This window comes from Mizuhopecten yessoensis, unplaced genomic scaffold (genome assembly GCF_002113885.1).
Source record: "Mizuhopecten yessoensis strain PY_sf001 unplaced genomic scaffold, ASM211388v2 scaffold1255, whole genome shotgun sequence".
NCBI classification, from domain to species: domain Eukaryota; kingdom Metazoa; phylum Mollusca; class Bivalvia; order Pectinida; family Pectinidae; genus Mizuhopecten; species Mizuhopecten yessoensis.
In genome coordinates, this window is record NW_018403955.1 from 127,158 (window position 1) to 144,912 (window position 17,755).

The 17,755-nt window shown below is 38.5% G+C and overlaps 1 protein-coding gene across 4 annotated transcripts in view; it reads right to left on the bottom strand.

Annotated features, from left to right (window-relative positions):
• Positions 1–17,755, bottom strand: part of LOC110458440 (cAMP-dependent protein kinase catalytic subunit alpha) — a 159,490-nt gene that overhangs the window by 107,380 nt on the left and 34,355 nt on the right. Inside the window, exon 1 of one of the 4 annotated variants that reach the window (XM_021510171.1) lies at positions 1,452–1,553. The exons of 1 other annotated variant lie outside the window; for it this stretch is intronic. The gene's annotated coding sequence lies outside the window, so the exon portion shown is untranslated. Of the gene's footprint in view, positions 1–122; positions 218–366; positions 436–1,451; positions 1,554–17,755 lie in introns of those variants that run through there. 2 more of the 4 variants (XM_021510155.1, XM_021510163.1) reach the window with 2 other exon arrangements.

The following is a 17,755-nucleotide window of genomic DNA, read 5'->3' on the forward strand; positions in this document are numbered from 1 at the left end:
AGTAGTCTGACAATACTTACTATAGCTATAGCCCAGTAGTCTGACAATACTTACTATAGCTATAGCCAAGTAGTCTGACAATACTTACTATAGCTATAGCCCAGTAGTCTGACAATACTTACTATAGGTTTTGTTTCCTAATCGGTTCACAGGGAAGAACTGCGTGTAATGTGATCGCCGTGCCTGTTTGTATTACGTATACCAATATACCTGTTACAGGTAAGTCCACAACTCTTCGGATAATGAGATGTAAACATGTCGACAAGCTGTCATTTTGCCCGTGAAGACAAATCATACCAAAGTATATGCAGGCACATGAATATGTCAATCGTTAACACAATCTGTGTACATACTTATCATACTTACCTGTGTTTCTCTTACCAGATGTAAACTCCAACCGTGCACATGTGTATGTGTATCTACTGTGAACACACCTGTATATATATATATACAGACGCGGAATTAGACGGATGGTGATTTGCTTGAAGTAATCCTTTTATGAGGCTTATAAATACTTGTTGCAATGTTAAATTATATTATACAAAACATGTATACACTGAAGAAATTTAATGTATGATAAAACAACATTGAGGGTTAATGCCTTCCTCCGGTAGTTGTCGACAATATATATACTGACGACCACTGGTCAACACGTGACGTTAACGTTTTGGCATACATTGGCTGAATGTGTCACATCATTGTATGGACTTAGCAGGCGGTCCGGAGAACCCTCCCCTACCTTTCCCGCCCTTATCAGGAGCCGTGGACATCATAGCAACAGAAAATAGTCATTTTTACGATCTCATGAAATACAACTTTTATGCCATTTTCTCCTTAACTTAAAATGCCAACGTACATTTAGAAGTACTAGTAATACTGATAAAAAGTCTAACAATGCATGTCTGAAGTTATGTTAGCTTATTGGATTTTAAGCTTTACCTCTCCGTTTAAAGAGTGATATAATTATTGTATGGTGCCTATGACGATAGAGATCTCACCGATAACTTGCAATTTATTGATTGCCATAACTCTGATACTAAGTCATTAGGAAGTTTGTAGAGAGAGAACTATGTAATGTAATCTCATTGTCTACTTACTTTTGTAAGCTGTAGTGATCTTATATATAATCATTTTTTGACAGATGGGCCAAATGAAACAGACATCAAATAAAACACAAGTGAGCACACTTTGACATATTTTGCCATATATACTGAAGTCCACACAGTTCTAGCTTCTCCCAGTTTCCCTCACATGGTATTCCCTTGAGATTTTAGGACTCTTCATGGAAAGGTGCCAGTCTTATGAGGAATTACACATGCAGCATGCCGGTACACAATTATACAGCTGGTTTGATTAAAACAGAGTAAAATGTCTCCTTGGACAGAACAGTAGATCATTGCCGTGTATCTATTACCAAAACCCGTTACGTGTAATTCAGAACGTATACTTACCAATCTTCTCTGTTCAACACGTCTTAACAAGCGGCTTATATAACGACGATTGACAAAACTCTAATTCATATCTGTCTTCCATATAAGCTCCCACTTAAACTAACCCGAACCCAGTCAGATTCTCGAATACAGCTTTAACCACTGTTTGTGTTGTTCATACAGCTGGTATTTAAGCTCAATTTGAAATAATTATCGTCGAGTGATTTCCGGAACATGAACACAACATCAACATGTGATAGGCCACTATACATGTAAATTGGCCAATTAAAGCCATGTGAAACATCTATAAATATATCACTCATTACGAAAACGACACAAAAGCTCAAAATGATAAAAGCGTTCGAAGCAATGTGATGACAGAGCAATATAATTATATACAGTATACGTTTAGGAAGGAATTACTGGAGAGAGAGAGAGAAGGGAAAAACGTGGAACAGGAACAACCTTGTGATATGAAACTAAATTTATATTATGTAACAGATGTAATTATTTGTTAAATGTCTCCGCCAAGATTTTCCCTTGCCGAGTCGGTATAAAGCGGCTAGTATTTTACTAGGGGGACCTATTCCCCCCCTCCAGGAAATAATTAGTCCCGAGTTTTCCAGAGCCAAAAGCGACTCTTGTGAAAGTACTTCTGAGCATGTGTGTCAATATTACCCGGGACCCTACGTGGGCGCCAATGTACCTGTAGAGGTCATTTTTTTTCGATGCCCCCGCCGGATTCGAACACGGGACCTCTGGATCACAAGTCTTACGCTCTAACGAATAAGCTTAATATACATGTTCTTTGCCGAGCAGTAGGAAGCGAATACTATTTTACAAGGGTGACAGTTATTTAGTTTGTAAGTCCTCCGTGATATCTTTGATGGAGGTCTACAACATAAGTAAAACTCAATGATGTATTTCGTTAAATTTCATCCACTAAATGCTATTAATATTACAGGAATACTGCGTTACATAGAACCTAAATCATACGCAGGTTCACAATTTAGATCATCTGCAAGGTTGATTTTCGGCTAATGTTCATATTTACCTTCGCGAATGGAAGAGTTCCTCTGTGGATGATTAATTAGAATCTTCCCCTACCTTGAGGGTGTGACAGAGAAATCTTCAACCCTAGGGGTGATGTTTTTGTGGTTTTCTAATCCCTCTGCCTCGGGTGCGACAACCAAAAAGCATCACCCCTCGGGTTAGAGATTTCTCTATCACACCCTCAAGGTAGGGGATGATTGTTTTTCTCCCACAGCTCAACCGACAGTATTCTGTCATGTTTGTAAACAAAACACATGTGGGGTACGCACTTTTGATGACGTCACAATTACCGATGACGCGTTTTTGTGACGTCACAGCTAATCGGCACGAGGCTATCTCCCCCTAGGAGGTGACAAGCTGATCGTTCCCGGCCAAAACGGGTGACAGACGTGTGAATGGTGGGAGAAAAAATTAATCCATATCTGGAACTGACTACAGTAATTACACCAGAAATGATAATCTGTATCCTAATTATAGTCCGGTACGGAGCCGACACCATCACAGCATGATTGTGACGTCATGTACTGTATTCTCGGTGTAATGTATTCTTGGACAGTGCTGGTAGAACACCGGTCTCTCAGGAAATACGATATTGGTAAAATGTGTCCGTTCCATTGATTTGTTTTCAAGTTAATTGTAGTTGGTTTCCGTGCAACTATTCTTTAATCATTTACATTATTTTACTTAACTCGCAAAATTCGCCAAAGACAAAATTAAAATGAACTCTACTTTAGATAGAACTATTCCACACAAACAATTTCATCAACATGGAGGGGTATTTCGTCGAGATGAGTAAAATGAGATATTCATTGTGAAAATCGGTTTACACTCTAAAAACGGAGACATTAAATAAAGGGTGTGTGCTACCTTGATGGGACATTTACCCCATATTCCAAAATATTTCACCGAGAAAAATGTGAAACATATTCAAAAATAGGATAATCTGAAGACATTGGATTTGACACCAGAAAAGAAGGATGGACTACTCAATAGTTTTTTATGAATCAGTTCATAATGGTATTTAAATTCAAGGGAGGTAATCCGAACAGAACTTTCCGGTATAATAGGTAATATATTGCCTAGTAGCAGAGCAAGAGACCATAACAGTGAAGTTTTCTTAGCTGCGACAAAGTAGTCATCGCACCATTCAAATCGTGTTTAGAAATTGAACAATATCTGATTAATATAACGTCACCACTAGACAGTTCCTTCTGAAGCGTTCATAGTAAAATACCCAGTCCTATACAGAAGACACTAGCAACAAAAGAAAGGGTGGCGTAGCTTTCAGGTTAAGAACAACCATTTCCTTTCCCTAACAAACAGAAGACATTTCGCTAGACATGTATTTTCCTGTTTATCATATACATTGCATACTTGATAACCTAGCCACCTTTGTTCCTAGCCGGCTAGATTTCTTGGACCGTTTTACACAGAAAATGTGTCATACTATCCTCAAAACAATGGCTTTATTCTGGGACAACGAACTCGAGGTGGAGCTCGACAAGTGGTCAAACCCCGAGTATCACAATCAGTATTTCTACCGGAGGTGTCGGATTATCTCAGCTACTGTTGCTATAGCTCTGAAGACTGCCTTGGCTTGTGTTGTAGTTAGTGTGCCCGACACTGATAAGGCAATCACTGCTTATTATTGACACAGGTCCGAGACGATGTACCCTTGGGTATCCATACTTGGACCTCAATCATGGGACCATTCACACTATCGAACTGAACAGGACAATCCATAGCAAGTATAACAGATCATTACAAAATGAATCGCAATGGATGAAAATGTATTGTGTTGTTTGTTCGGATAGTTAAATTCAAATAACTAGAGTAGTGCACATACTAATTGAGATACAGTGTATTTGCACCTGTATAATTCTATTCTTGCACATACAACCAATTGCTCTACCATTGCAAGGCGAAATTGTATTGCTTGTGCGAGGTTCAAGAATTTCAAAGACACCAGACGTCTTGCATTTTATTGCACCAACTGCATCAGTGTCTACATATGAATAATTATGTATCTAAATTAAGGCAACGTGCAATCACAGCACACCCTATGCTGTCATTGGCGATATTTCAATAAAACCGACGGCCATTTTTTTCGCTTTACGCACCAGAAAAGAGAGACAGCAAGAGGGAAGAGACTCACGCTAGCTTCCCGGAGAAATCCGATACAAAATATACAATTTATCAATTTTCCAATTTAGCGCATTCAAGCCAATAATTTCCGGTATGGCGAACTAAAGAAAATGATGGCGTTATCTGGTGTTATGTGAACTTTCACCTTTATTCTTTGGTCCACCATTTATGACTTTCACACCCTGTCAGTTCTACAATCATCTGCGATTCTGTGAGGTGTTAAAAGAAATCAAATGAAACGGAAAATCAAATTAAGGTATACTGTGTATATTACTTAGACATGACGGGTCCATCACTGCTACGGTGCATTCGATGACGTACATCCAACCTCGCACAGATGTCTAGGCGCGTTCGATACAATACAAACATTTAGTAGCCTGATGGCTGTGAGTAATGGGGCGATCGGTCGGTGATTGGTATCGACACGAGTGATAACGTATGTGTACAGAGGACCTACACATGTCACTCGTTGTAAGACGTAATTAAAAAAAGATTAAAAGAGCTAAACTGGTGTCAGCACATCTTGTCAGTCTTATTTACCAAGATGTTCCCACAATTAGATCTGTGCAGTCTCTTTCTGGACTAAGCGTGAACAGAAATGCCAGACCTTTTGCGATATATTTCTTCAGTCTTTTTTTATACTGCAGAGCTGAAAGCTATAACAGAATGGTGTAATTTTACAACCAAATCGGACGACTATATCGATAGCGACAAGCCTCGGTCGGCTGTATACAGTACAGACAACATTGGGACAATGATGTGCTCAGACTAAGAGTTCGAGGTCGGGAGTATTTTTCTCTGTAGGCGGTCATTAAAACTTTAAGATACAAATACTTGGCAGAGATTAAACTATATTCACGGAGTAGAAAAGTACGGATGAATCAAAATGCTTTTAAATGTTCTTGAAAACCGAACTTTAAAAATCGACTAAATATTCAGTCATCGCGTGTATGAGAAACAACAAATGGCGACGTGCTACCTCCCTCGACGATGTTTCTAGCGCGAGGCGTTCTGGGATATCTCTGGCGATGAGAGCTACTTCCATGCTACCGTTTCATTTATATTACCTCCCCAGATGCTCAACACTAAATACGAATTTGACTAAAGTTCGCGAAGTTTTCATATTGTTGATATAACTAGATATTTTTATTTTTCAGGATCTGGAAAACTGGAGCTTATTAAAATTCAGAATTCTTTCTATATCAAAAGAAATATAACACCGATTTGCGTACCGTATGTGGTATCTGTTGTCGTCTGATCAAAGCGTATCTTCTACACGCGGTCGGTCGATACTTTCGGTATGTGAACAAGCGAATCAATATTCGTCTGTAGTGTGATTAGTTTCCTTAACCATATTCCCGGAACCCTTCTGGTTTATACATCTACGTGACTCGTAATTACCGATAATTGAAAGCGTCATGTGATACCTTAGAGTCGTCAAGACTCCAAAAGAGATGCCAGTATATTGATAATCAAATGATAAATAAATACATACTATTAGAACATCCCTTAAAAAAAAATTCATAGTCGTTGTCTGTTTATGGTATTGTATTTTCGGATCAAAGCCTGGATGAGAGTCGAAAAACTACGGCAGGGAGTCTAGTCATTTCAGTGTCCTGAAGGTTCCGAGTGGCTTCTCTATATATGGAAGGTTCCGAATGAACACTTCTTCCTAAGAAAGTGCTGGTTACCTTTTGAATCGAACAAATTATCAGGGAATGCAAAGTTTGTTGCTTCCTCGCTTGACTCTCAATATTGATAAAGAGATTGGAACAAACACGGCTTGCCATTATTAGGACCGTTTGGGGTACTGCTATACAGCGGCCAGCAATCTGATATTGCAGTGAGATTGGGCTAGTCTAATACATCCTCGACATACCAGGATTACCTTTTGTTCGTATGCTATATCGAGAGCGCAACCGTTGCATTTTGAACATAGGCCTTGATTTGTACACGTATCGACAGAAAATGTCAGTCTTTATAACGGTCATCTAATATACAGATACGTTAAGAAAATTAAAGGTGTTACGTCGTTTTAGTTAGGGACATATTCGCCTCTTACGATTATGCAGTGGGTTACTTCATGGGTTGTCCAGGGCTCTCTGCTTTTCAAAAAGAAGTATTAGTTGTTTATACGTTTTTATAAATTTTACCCCTGTGAACTCCAAAGTGGGTCAAGGTCATTAATTTGAACTAACTTGATATTCCTGTATCTCAGTATGTTATTAATCAAGATACATAACGCCGTGATTTGGCTAATGTAAAGTATCGTTATATTGACTAATGTAAAGTATCGTTACATTGACTAATGTACAGTGTCGTTACATCGACTAATGGAAAGTATCGTTACACTGACTAATGTACAGTGTCGTTACATTGAAGTGTCGTTATATTGACTTATGTAAAGTATCGTTACATTGACTAACGACAGTGTCGTTACATTGACTAATGTACAGTGTCGTTACATTAACTAATGTAAAGTGTCGTAACATTGACTAATGTAAAGTATCGTTACATTGACTAATGTAAAGTGTCGTTACATTGACTAATGTAAAATATCGTTACATTGACTGATGTAGAGTGTCGTTCCATTGATTAATGCAAAGTGTCGTTACATTGACTAATGTAAAGTGTCGTTACATTGACTACGTTTAGTGTCGTTACATTGACTTATGTTAAGTGTCGTTACATTTACTAATGTAAAGATAGTTACATTGACTAATGAAAAGTTTCGTTACATTGAAGTGTCGTTATATTGACTAATGTAAAGTGTCGTTACATTGACTAATGAAAAGTGTCGTTACATTGACTAATGTAAAGTGTCGTTACATTGATTAATGTGAAGTGTCGTTACATTGACTAATGAAAAGTTTCGTTACATTGACTAGTGAAAAGTTTCGTTACATTGACTAGTTACATTGACTAATGTAAAGTGTCGTTACATTGACTAATGAAAAGTTTCGTTACATTGAAGTGTCGTTATATTGACTAATGTAAAGTGTCGTTACATTGACTAATGTAAAGTGTCGTAACATTGACTAATGTAAAGTGTCGTTACATTGATTAATGTGAAGTGTCGGTACATTGACTAATGAAAAGTTTCGTTACCTTGACTAGTGAAAAGTTTCGTTACATTGACTAGTTACATTGACTAATGTAAAGTGTCGTTACATTTAAGTGTCGTTATATTGATTAATGTAAAGTGTCGTTACATGGACTAATGTAAAGTGTCGTTACATTGAAGTGGCGTTATATTGATTAATGTAAAGGGTCGTTACATTGACTAATGTAAAGTGTCGTTACATGGACTTATGTAAAGTGTCGTTACGTTGACTAATGTAAAGTGTCGTTACATTGAAGTGTCGTTATATTGATTAAAGTAAAGGGTCGTTACATTGACTAATGTAAAGTGTCGTTACATTGATTAATGTAAAGTGTCGTTACATTGACTAATGAAAAGTTTCGTTACATTGACTAGTGAAAAGTTTCGTTACATTGACTAATGTAAAATGTCGTTACATTGATTAATGTAAAGTGTCGTTCCTTTGACTAATGTAAAGTGTCGTTACATTGAAGTGTCGTTATATTGACTAATGTAAAGTTTCGTTACATTGACTAATGTAAAGTGTCGTTACATTGACTTATGTAAAGGATCGTTACATTGACTAATGTAAAGTGTCGTTACATTGACTAATGTAAAGTGTCGTTACATTGACTAATGTAAAGTGTCGTTACATTGAAGTGTCGTTATATTGATTAATGTAAAGTGTCGTTACATGGACTAATGTAAAGTGTCGTTACATTGAAGTGTCGTTATATTGATTAATGTAAAGGGTCGTTACATTGACTAATGTAAAGTGTCGTTTCATGGACTTATGTAAAGTGTCGTTACATTGACTAATGTAAAGTGTCGTTACATTGAAGTGTCGTTATATTGATTAAAGTAAAGGGTCGTTACATTGACTAATGTAAAGTGTCGTTACATTGACTAGTGAAAAGTGTCGTTATATTGACTTATGAAAAGTTTCGTTACATTGACTAGTGAAAAGTTTCGTTACATTGACAAATGAAAAGTTTCGTTACATTGACTAATGAAAAGTGTCGTTACATTGACTAATGAAAAGTTTCGTTACATTGACTAATGCAAAGTGTCGTTACATTGACTAATGAAAAGTGTCGTTACATTGACTAGTGAAAAGTTTCGTTACATTGACTAGTGAAAAGTGTCGTTATATTGACTAATGTAAATTTTCGTTACATTGACTAATGCAAAGTGTCGTTACATTGACTAATGAAAAGTGTCGTTACATCACCACCGTGGTATATAAATAGTACAAGAGTACAGTGGTGGTTTATTAGTGGAAGTCTGTAACAGGTTCCACTTGATTTCCAAAGCATTTCATTTGTATAGATAACATGTTTAGCTTCAGCCAGAGTATAAAAATCATTTCTTAAACACTACACCTACAGATGTGGAAACGATAATGGCTTGAGGTTTCTTAATTGATTACTAGTATACTATCACAATGAATAAAGTTAAACATTAACTATATATTAACGACAATGAGATTTACACAAACATAATCAAACTGACCATACCTGTAGAAAGAGACACCCCAGCTTATTTATTTACACGGGGAACGCTTCTTCATTTCTGTTACATAATCGTAGACTAGTTCATCAATTTCTTTTGTGGTAAAACATTGTGTCTGTAGCTTCACGTCTGTTCACTGCCTATTATTATGATTGATCACCGCCTTCGTCTCTAATTCAATGGACAGATCCCGCGGTAGTGCTAGCAGCGTGTTTACATTCATTGTAAAGCGATAGAAACTCTTCTCTGGCTTTCGTTTCCTATTATAAAAGTTTTATACAATTTAATGTAAAAGTTCCATTTACAGGAATTTTTGCAAACTTCAGTTTTGGTTTGGTACTCCATATTCGAGAAGAAACTTACACAGAGATGAAGTTGAAAATTAAGATAATTCATGAAAAAGCAAACTGAAACAGCGATCTTCGTTAAACCTGAAAAATCTACATGCCGTATTGTAAACACCAAGCTTTGACGATCATCCCATACTCACGGTACCTGCCATACTGTATATATGGGATATTTTATTCATTTCACGTTTCTGGACAAAAGTATTGAATGCTTTTCGCTACAATGACGGAGATTGCCCGGATCCCTAACTCTTGGAGATGACAGCTCCCTCCTATCCTGTGACGGAGATGGCCCGGATCCCTAGCTCGTGGAAATGACAACTCCCTCCTATCCTGTGAAGGAGATGGGCCGGCTCCCTAGCTCGTGGAGATGATAGCTCCCTCCTATCCTGTGACGGAGATGGCCCGGATCCCTAGCTCGTGGAGATGACAGCTCCCTCCTATCCTTTGACGGAGATGGCCCGGATCCCTAGCTCGTGGAAATGACAACTCCCTCCTATACTGTGAAGGAGATGGGCCGGCTCCCTAGCTCGTGGAGATGATAGCCCCCTCCTATCCTGTGACGGAGATGGCCCAGCTCCCAAACTCGTGGAGATAACAGCCCCCTCCTATCATGTGAAGGAGATGGGCCGGCTCCCTAACTCGTGGAGATGACAGCTCCCTCCTATCCTGTGACGGAGATGGCCCAGCTCCCTAACTCGTAGAGATAACAGCTCCTATCCTGTGAAGGAGATGGGCCGGCTCTCTAACTGGTGGAGATGACAACTCCCTCCTATCCTGTGAAGGAGATGGGCCGGCTCCCTAACTCGTGGAGATGACAACTCCCTCCTATCCTGTGACGGAGATGGTCCGGCTCCCTAACTCGTGGAGATGACAGCTTCCCTCCTATCCTGTGACGGAGATGGTCCGGCTCCCTAACTCGTGGAGATGACAACTCCCTCCTATCCTGTGACGGAGATGGTGCGGCTCCCTAACTCGTGGAGATGACAGCTCCCCTCCTATCCTGTGACGGAGATGGCCCGACTCCATAACTCGTTCCCTCCTATCCACCATTGAGCCGACAGACTTGTCCACACAAACAATGATACGGTCTTACAGCCATATTACTGGCTTTTAACTATCAAAGAAGTCAATATGGCAACATCATACCTCAAAATGTCACCAATCCATCGAGACCTGTGTAGCTTTGTGAAACTCTTGGGGGTATCGGATATATTTTTATCTGATCAATTTTCATCGGATCACAAACAATCAGAAAAAGGCGGTAACCAGATGAATTGAAAACAAGCTTTTCCATTCGTTTTATGTGATCAAAACTACAATTAGTACACAGCACGATATTATCCTTAAAATATAGAACTAATCAACGGAATATAAATACTTTGATTAGTCAGTAACCGACAGGGGATTACCTGTATCGTGTGTGAAGTCAACACGACAGATTTAGATTTAATCAAGATATTCTTATCTAATTCCTCGCAGGTAAACCATATGGACTAATTAATTTCTATTTATCCGCGTAAAAGTTTCTTTTTTCATCATATAATTCCGATTTTCATTAATTCTTCAGAGGACGTCATATCCAAATAAGGAAATCTAGGTCCCAAGGATACTTGTTGACTGACTGACGACCATCACGAAATACTTGAAAACATCACGACCAAAAACAACCAAAATTTAATTACTGATTTATAATGAACTTTACGCTGGAATCAGCACGTGCAATTACATACAGAAATATAAAGATTCATGAAAAATAACAAATCAAGGACGTGACTCCAAGGCAGTGGAATCTTTGACCTGCCGGAAGTGACGTTGCGCTTGAAGAGAAAATTCTTTTTAAAGTTTACACATCGCAAATGTGTTGGCGAGATATGTTTGTCGGAGAAACATGCGTTCCAAGTAGCGTACAAGGCAAGCACTACTGGTATTTTGACATTGTATACACAAGGCTACCAGGCATTCAACCTTCAAACTCTTACTTGTGACGCTTACGATGACATTGTGACAGGGAAGATGTACAATTGAGTTTTAATGGCGTTTGAATATAGATTTGCCATGATGATGATTTTCGGGCAGCGTAACAGGATGACAGAATCCTAAAATATTGTATCTATAGTGGGCATACGAAGGACAATGAAGTCTAGTTTTTAAAGTCGGTTTCCCTACAAAACCATAAAAATATACGAAAATTTCATTGCCAGAAGACATAAATTCTCTATTCAAATTAAGGAAAATAGATCCCATCCAGGAACGTTGATTTATCTTCGATAAAATTGCTGCACGCATTCAATTGACACATTTTGTATGCAATTGTAAAGAAAACCAAATGTTGCATGTGAAAAGCGTCACAGTTCTCGGCAGTTTTCCAAGTCCACCAACAAGATATAACCAAAGTATAGTCAACTTGATATCGTTTATAACCGAACATGTTTATGAATAGGTATGCTTTTTATTTTATAAATGCCCCTCAAAAACCGAACGGTTTATTTGCACAGTCGCTTTGGCAGTAGATGTTGAGATAGGATAAAAGATAATGAAGATGTTATACATTTTTGAACGGCAGCTCTTCGATTTAATGCCAATTGTGAAACGTCTCACATAATTTTCCTTTTCTTTTCGTTTAAAATCTCTTTTACATCTTATTCCCTCGATTTATTATAGCTGAACAGGTAAGCTGCCTACGGTCTTGACCTTTCACCGGGACATACATCGTGACTGATCAAGGCCTTCGCAAAATCCTAAGTACGGATCAAGGTCATCGAAGAATATCAGGAACGAATCGCGACTCTTTTGAAATCACACGGCAGAAATCGAAGCCCACGTGTAATTAAAGGTATCGTAGTACACAAGCAGATCACGGCCTTCATATAACCTAAGGCACGGATCACGGCCTTCATATAACCTAAGGCACGGATCACGGCATTCATATAACCTAAGGCACGGATCACGGCCTTCATATAACCAAAGGCACGGATCACGGCCTTCATATAACCTTAGGCACGGATCACGGCCTTCATATAACCTTATGCACGGATCACGGCCTTCATATAACCTAAGGCACGGATCACGGCCTTCATTTATATAATCTCAGGAACGGATCAAGGCATTCATATAACCTAAGGCACGGATCACGGCCTTCATTTATATAATCTCAGGAACGGATCAAGGCCTTCATATAACCTAAGGCACGGATCACGGCCTTCATTTATATAATCTCAGGAACGGATCAAGGCATTCATATAACCTAAGGCACGGATCACGGCCTTCATTTATATAATCTCAGGAACGGATCAAGGCATTCATATAACCTTAGGCACGGATCACGGCCTTCATATAACCTTAGGCACGGATCACGGCCTTCATATAACCTTAGGCACGGATCACGGCCTTCATTTATATAATCTCAGGAACGGATCAAGGCATTCATATAATCCCATGAACGGATCAAGGCATTCATATAATCTTGAGAACAGACCAAGGCATTCATATAAACTCAGGAACGGATCAAGGCATTCATATAAACTCAGAAACGGATCAAGGCATTCATATAATCTCAGGAACGGATCAAGGCATTCATGTAATCTTGGAAATGGATCAAGACATTCATATAATCTTGAAAATGGATCAAGACATTCATATAATCCCATGAACAGATCAAGACATTCATATAATCTTGGAAATGGATCAAGACATTCATATAATCCCATGAACGGATCAAGGCATTCATATAATCTTGAGAACAGACCAAGGCATTCATATAAACTCAGGAACGGATCAAGGCATTCATATAATCTCAGAAACGGATCAAGGCATTCATATAATCTCAGGAACGGATCAAGGCATTCATGTAATCTTGGAAATGGATCAAGACATTCATATAATCTTGGAAATGGATCAAGACATTCATATAATCCCATGAACGGATCAAGACATTCATATAATCTTGGAAATGGATCAAGACATTCATATAATCCCATGAACGGATCAAGACATTCATATAATCTTGAGAACAGACCAAGGCATTCATATAATCTTGGGAACAGAACAAGGCATTCATATAATCTATGGAACGGATCAAGGCATTCATATAATCTTGGGAACAGACCAAGGCATTCATATAATCTTGGGAACGGATCAAGACATTCATATAATCTTGAGAACAGACCAAGGCATTCATATAATTTCGGGAACGGATCAAGGCATTCATATAATTTCGGGAATAGAACAATACAATCCTAGAAATCCCTAGTAGGGATCCAGGCTCTCGTGAATACTTCATGAACTTCGTAAGACATGCTGCTGTAGAATGCGACGATAGAACTCCGTGGTATGTTTTTCACTCTGTGGTATGTTTCACACTCCGTTGTATGTTTCACACTCCGTGGTAAGTTTCACACTCCGTGGCATGTTTTCGCTCCGTTGTATGTTTCACACTCCGTGGTGAGTTTCACACTCCGTGGTATGTTTTCGCTCCGTTGTATGTTTCACACTCTGTGGTATGTATCACATAGTCCGCTAAAACTGACCATAATCGCAGGCTCAAAAATTCTGATCGGTCGCCTGTTTGTGGTCAGCTATCGACTGTTCTTTAAAATGCGGGGATTGTCGTCGAAATCTGGCGACAGCGATAGTGAGATTTATACATGTTTGTCAGAGAAAATAATCATACCTTTATTTCAGTTGATTCATTTCTCACTCACTTGACTTGATGTCATGTCATGTTTCACACTCTGTGGTATGCTTTACACTCCGTGGTATGTTTCACACTCTGTGGTATGTTTCACACTCCGTGGTATGTTTCGCACTCTGTTGTATGTTTCGCACTCTGTTGTATGTTTCACAGTCTGTGGTATGTTTCACACTCTGTGGTATGTTTCACAGTCTGTGGTATGTTTTACACTCCGTGGTATGGTGTTTCACACTCTGTGGTATGTTTCACACTCCGTGGTATGTTTCACACTCCGTGGTATGTTTCGCACTCTGTTGTATGTTTCACAGTCTGTGGTATGTTTCACACTCTGTGGTATGTTTCACACTCTGTGGTATGTTTCACACTCCGTGGTATGTTTCACACTTCGTGGTATGTTTTACACTCCGTGGTATGGTGTTTCACACTCTGTGGTATGTTTCACCCTCCGTGGTATGTTTCACACTCCGTAGCATGTTTCACACTCCGTGGTATGTCTCACACTCCGTGGTATGTTTCACGCTCCGTAGTATGTTTCACATTCCGTGGTATGTTTCACACTCCGTAGTATGTTTCACACTCCGTGGTATGTTTCACACCCCGTAGTATGTTTCACACTCCGTGGTATGTTTCACACTCCGTGGTATGTTTCACACTTCGTGGTATGTTTTACACTCCGTGGTATGTTTCACACTCCGTGGTATGTTTCACATTCCGTGGTATGTTTCACACTCCGTGGTATGTTTCACACTCTGTGGTATGTTTCACATTCCGTGGTATGTTTCCCACTCCGTGGTATGTTTCACACTCTGTGGTATGTTTCACACTCCGTGGAATGTTTCACACTCCGTGGGATGTTTCACATTCCGTGGTATGTTTCACACTCTGTGGTATGTTTCACACTCCGTGGTATGCTTCACATTCCGTGGTATGTTTCACACTCCGTGGAATGTTTCACACTCCGTGGGATGTTTCACATTCCGTGGTATGTTTCACACTCCGTGGTATGTTTCACAGAAAGTTTAGTTATGCTCGGCTTTCCTTGGTGATTGGCGCACGCATTCAAAGCAATCAAGTTGAAATCAGCATGATATCTACTGCTGCTTCGAAGAAATCTGATTCTTCCGGAACATAGATATTATAACATGGAAGTTGTCCCCACATTTTATTTTCGCCTTTTTTCGCCTTTTGACGAAAGATATCTATGTACATGTATGTGGTTACAGTACCGGTTAGAACAAAATGGCGAATTCAACACTCTAAAAGGTCAGAGGTCGAACATTTTGGTCGGGAGAAAACATAACTATTCACAGGTCTTCAAAATGACATATTAACTTAATCAATGATAAAAAATGCGAACATTTTACTCCATAAAACACTTAACTAATGCAATATTCCTTCTCATTACAGCAAGTAATTCCGGAAAGTATTCTACATTTAAGGTAATAGGATTGTGTCGCCATTTCTCAGTAGAATTTATTCAAATTTTATAGTTATATTGCTTTGAAGTAAAGAAAACTTTCTGCCACAAAAAAATATAGGTTGTCAGAATTTTAAGGATTTAAAATGGAAATTTATGTAAAAAGGAGTGAATTTTGAAAAAAACATTGAACACACACATTTTTTTGCAAAGTAATGTCAATAAAAATTATACTGACATAAAATAGTATTGCATTAATGTATATCAATTTCATAAATGCTGAAATTGTGTAAAATTAATTATCTATAAACGATTAAAAATTGACATTTGATAATAAAACCATATACACATAGTAATTGCATGCAAGAGTTATCGTTCTTGGAAAACTTCACAATAGTGAAATAGGTCGCCGGTTTCCTGAAGTACAGAAAAATGGACACATGTGACTCATTGATTATACTTTAATATTGAAAGAACACATTGTTCTGTCAATAATAAGCATACATTATTCATCACTTTAATATTAAACATTAGAATATGCGGAAATTGTTATACTGTCTCCCTACATTGGATTTTCAACTAGGGATGTACTTCCTAATTCCGTTTAGCAATACACTCCTATGACCTTAATACCTACAACTTTCGTCATTGACCTGGTCGACCAGTCGGTTAGACATTACGTCAGGTAAACCTCTAGCCGACCCGGAGCGAGATTTACGAGGAATTCAATACAAATATTTGGTATTTGCAATATTTGAGAGACTTTCTTTGTGTCATTGAGTGTCAAGCTGAATATTGCCTCTGTGTCCGGCCCGACAACAACCAACAATCACCAGGAAAATCAGTGTGAATTCCATTTTAATTTTTCATGAGTTGAATATTATTAAACCAATCAATGACATACGGCTCCTGCTACAATTCGATAAGTTGCACAATCAAACACCGTCCCGGAAGTAAGAAATGCGCATGCGTATCGCACATCAAAACATAACTGCAACAACAGCGTCAAATAAGACTTGATTGAATCGGGTTATTCTACACTAAATCAACATTATTTTCTATTTACGAGCGAGCAGTTACTTTCAAGATTTGATGAATACTCTTAAGGCATGCAGGTATAAACGTTTGAGAAAAGCATGATTTTTTTATTAGAGGCGGTAAAATTGCCTGCTTTTAACATCATCAAATTGCCCTATCGATCAATTCCGACTCTACACAACCAAATCTTAATTACTGCTCCAAGGTTAGGAGAGATTACGCTACGTGTGAGAAATAGGAGAGAACATAAATCGCTGACTTGACGGTTATGATAATACATTTCTTCAAACTTTGGATCGAACTTTCATCCATGATGTAATGAGTAGTCGTAAAATGTGTTCCGCGTAGGATGAACTATATAATCACAAATTACGTCTTTAATAAGCTGTAACTTTCTCTGAATTTGAAAGATGAAAAAAAAACCCATCCATCTATGATTCATGATCGGAAATCAATGGAGCAGACTCATCAAAACCATACCCTCCTATATAATGTGGCCATGCCCTTCTTTGATTGGGTAGCCACGCCCTTCTTTAATTGGGTAGCCACGCCCTTTTTTAATCGGATAGCGAAATCCTCCAAAAAATCATGAATATTAAAACAGCTGTATGGTATACTGGAAAAAACGTCTTCTTCGGACGAATGTTTAATATCTAGTTATCCGGAGTACCGTCGCCGGATTAAATACCATTGTAATGAGGGTTCATGGTACACACACATCATATTAAGTGAATACAAAAAAGAGGGAAATTGAGTAAATAATTGAAAAAAAAAAGAAAAATTGAAATTCCATTATGGTACTGCCTTTGTGAAGATGTATTTGCCCGTGAACTATAACGCGATTTCTCATGTACCATGTTGAGATAAAATCCTGGGCTGGCGCGTGCATTCTCTGCTACATTAAGTAAGGTACAGCAGCACGAGCGCACGAGATAGGCGTACATGTGTATACGAGATATGTACGACATACCTCTATTACCTATCTTCTGAATCTTGCCTCGTTTAACTTATATACCGACTCTTTGAACGAGATTAATG